Source organism: Vombatus ursinus, unplaced genomic scaffold (genome assembly GCF_900497805.2).
Source record: "Vombatus ursinus unplaced genomic scaffold, bare-nosed wombat genome assembly UNPS02000582.1, whole genome shotgun sequence".
NCBI classification, from domain to species: Eukaryota; Metazoa; Chordata; class Mammalia; order Diprotodontia; family Vombatidae; genus Vombatus; species Vombatus ursinus.
The window spans coordinates 7,689,414-7,693,482 of record NW_020940360.1 but is presented as its reverse complement, the minus strand read 5'-3'; the positions used below and the strand labels follow the sequence as shown (position 1 = coordinate 7,693,482).

General features: G+C 40.4%; 1 pseudogene; it reads right to left on the bottom strand.

Annotated features, from left to right (window-relative positions):
* Window positions 1-3,677: 3,677 nt before the first annotated feature.
* On the bottom strand, window positions 3,678-4,069 carry LOC114036970 (annotated as a pseudogene).

The following is a 4,069-nucleotide window of genomic DNA, read 5'->3' as shown; positions in this document are numbered from 1 at the left end:
GGTGTCCCAGACAACTCTAAGACTATAAGTTACAGGTGAATTTCCTGTTTACTGTCATGAAGGTAATTTCTACATCAGGGCTCCCTCATAAAGATAAATGAGGACTGATAATCACTGTGACATTTATCTAGCGCTCCCTAATGCATAAAACATAGATTTGCAAAGTACTTTACATATATTATCTCATTTGATTGATTGAAGAAGAAAACATTCATTTTACCCAGTTACATGGCTTCCTAGAAGGAAGACCTGTTGGCATTTACATAGAGAAGTAAGTTATTGCAATAGAAATGGGATCACTGGATGATAGATTGAGAGCTGTGAGTGACCTTCAAGGCCATGAAGTCCAACCCACTGATTTTATAGATTTTGAAACTGGTGCCCAGGGAGCTTAAATTACTTTCCCAGTGTCACACAACTAGGCAGGATTTGAACTTGGGTCTTCATGACTATGTGTTGCTTTTTTTAAATAAGTATCTTAGAAGATTGAGATTACATGGATACAGCACCGGCCCTGAAGTCAGGAGGACCTGAGTTCAAATCTGGCCTCAGATCAAACACTTGACACTAGCTGTGTGACCCTGGGCAAGTCACTTAACCCTAATTGCAAAAAAAAAAAAAGAAAAGAAAGAAAGAAAAAGAGATTACTTGTGCATCTTCATTTACATATACTATATATATATATATCTTTTATCATTATACAGATTCTTTAAAATATATGTACAAATTTTCTTCTTAGTTGCCAGCATTTCTTTCTAATAGAAAAAGAAGTTTTATTTTCTTTCATAAAGCATGGTATTAAACATTGGAATGGGATAGATATGTGATGATAAAACAGTTTCCTCTAATTCCACCTCCCCATCCCCTCCATCTATGGATTTGTAAATGTAGTTTCTTTTTGATGGACCTCTACTAAATCCTTAATTTATACTTTCATTTTCTTTATATGCCAAATGTTCTTTTCACACAAACTTGGTGCTTTATAGCTGACTTCTTACAAATACCCAGCCATTTATAGTAATCATCCATGGCCAGTTAGTCTTTTTTACCGGCTTTTGACTCATGGGCCTGGTCTTGGGTTTTGTCCACCCAAATCACCTTGGGTCAATGGAACTTGAGGGATGGAAGTAAAGGGAGTGGAGAAGGGAGCTTCTGATTTGAGTTCCTTTCCATCCTTACAGGAAAACTGAAAATCTATGTGGAAATTTTAAAGCCATTTCAGAATTCGTGAATCCCAAATCAGGTTGCCAGTTCTGAGGTCATTTTTCATGACCCTTTTTCCATTTTTGCAGGCAAAGCTTTCCTTTTACTCCTGACAAAAACTCATAAAACTGCACCAGAGAAATATGATTTTTTTTCACACTTCACAAAGCTGTCAAAAAGCCTAGATCCTCTACTTTTGCTTTTAACTTGCAAAACCTTTCACACACAGCTCTAGGCACAGCCCCCGTTCTGATGGCAAACCAGTTGGATTTCCTTCCAAAAGAAACAGTGGAAGCATTGTTGGGTGGGGAAGCTGGAGTTCTGGCTTCCAGCATAGCTAGCTGGCTTGCTGGCTTTGGGACTCGTGCCCCTTCAAGAGTCCAAGGGCTGGCAGCTTCTCTGGGGGCAAACTTTTCTTCAGATGCAGGTCTAAGAATTCACAGACATATTTTGTCATCCTGTGCAGCTACATACCCCAGGGCTTAACAACCCATTTTTATTAGTAATTATTCCTAGGACCCAGACCAGATTTTTCATCCCTGTTTTATAAATGAGGCAACTTAAAAGCTGAGTAAGGATACCAGTCTAGCCTTGTGATGTGGGCTGATTTTTCTTTATCACATTACACTGAAGCCTCTTTCAAGTCACTCTCAAGGGATACACAGTCTTCTCTCCTACTGACTTATATTAGAACTTCTTTATTTTTCCTCTCTCTCTTCCCATAAAGAGGTCAAGTGGTATGGATAGTAAAATCATCTTTGGAGACAGGAAAACCTGGGTTCAAGTCTTTCCTCTGATACATACTAGCTGTGTGGCTCTGGGAAACCTTTCTATGTCCTAGTCATTTTTCTAAGATGATGTTAGAGAGTATCATTCTGCATTGGTAGAATGAATTGCTTCCCTGGGTAGTCACTGCACCAATAAAATCACATGTTTAAACAAAAAAAAAGCAGTCCTTCTTATATTCTATTTATGCTATGCCTGCTAAATAATAACTACTTATTGATTGATAGGCTATTAAGTTAGCAGCATTTCACTGTTTTGTACTGAGTTTGATATAGGCAGTTAGGTGGCTCAGTGGCTAGAACACTGGATCTGGAGTCTAGAAGATTTGAGTTCAAATCTGATCTCAGATTCTTACTAGCTGTGTGAACCTGGGCAAATCACTGAATCTCTGTCTGACTCCATTTTCTCAACTGTAAGATGATGATAATAATAGCTCTTCCTAGTTTTGTTGTGAGGATCAAATGAGATAATACATGTTAAATATCTAGCAGAGTGCAAAACACATAGTAGACACTTAAAAGATTTTTCCTTCTTTCCTCCCTTCCTTCTTTCCTTCTTTCCCTCCTTCCATCTTTCCTTCTCTCCTCTCCTTTCTTCTTCCCTTCTTTCCTTCCTTCCTTCCTTCCTTCCTTCCTTCCTTCCTTCCTTCCTTCCTTCCTTCCTTCCTTCCTTCCTTCCTTCCTTCCCTCCTTCCTTCCTTCCCTCCTTCCTTCCTTGCTTCCTTCCTTCCTTCCTTCTCTCCCTCCTTCCTTCTTTCTTTCCTTCCTTCTGAAGAAGAGTATGTCACCTGTTCCACTTGATTGAAAAGAAGTATATCCCCTGTCCACAGTGATTACTGTTCTCTAACTTGTGCCCACTCTTGTCCTGTAGATATCATTATTATTATCTTCATCAACAAAAAATGAATTGAGAACATGTTCTGTATGAGAGCTAATGAGAGATATCAGGACCTAATGAATGGAGAGTCATGAAGACTGTAGGTTCAAGCCTTGCCTCTGACACATCCTATCTGTGTGACCATAGTGTATTTAATCTCTCAGTGCCCCAAACAACTCTCTATGCCTATTAGTTAAGGAAGAATTGCTGATCTGCATTGAGAGATGGTGTTTACATACCTGGGTGGTAGATCCGGATCTTCTCTCCCCAACACACACACACACACACACACACACACACACACACACACACAAATAGTATATACACAACATACTTCCTGTCCTCAAAAGAATGTAAAATATGGCTAGGAACAATGGCCTGCTGTCTCATAAATCATCAGGGAAGTGGAAGCAAAAGTGCAGTCTTCCCTTCCCCCTTCCCCTAAGATTCAGATAAATGATGCAACGTAAAGACTGTAGACTTTGTAGGCAGAGGGCTTTAGTTTGAATGAGTCTCTTCTTTATCTCTTCTGCCAGAACAAAACACTCAATGGTATAGCATTTTTAAAATATAGGGCTCTTTTTTGATGGGTGGAGCACAGATTAGCCTTAGTGCTAGAAGAAACCAATGCTCTCATTTTACAGATAAGTAAACTGATGCCTAAGAAAATTAAGTGATTTGCCCAAGATTACACTAATAGTACACTTTATTATTATTTTTTTTTATATTATGGGAGAGCCAGGGAAATGGCTAGTCTTTTATTGGAGGGAAAAAAACATTACAACACATCTCAAGTAAATCAGTCTAGGGGCTCAGTGGCTAAACTGGTGAGTACCAGCTTGTAATGGGGTCTGCAGTTAGGGCAACGCTGTGTCTCGCCTTTGTGAAGCCAGAACCAGATGACTGCACTGTTGTCGTCTTCACAGATACAGCCCACTACTTGCTTGTCAGTGATGGAAGGGACCAGCTTGGGTTCCTCCTCCATCCCTGGAGCTATCTGTGGGTCTAGGATATTGTATGGATCCAAATCATCCCTTGCAGCCATCATAATCTCTCTCTCCAAGCCAGTAGCCTGCTTCTCATCAGAAGGGATACCTCCTCTGGTCACCATAGAGCAAGCGGCCACCTGAGCAGGGCCACAGGCCTTTAAGGCCTGGACAGCCAGCCCCCTGGTGCCCCTCAGTAACCTTGAAGCCATCACGAC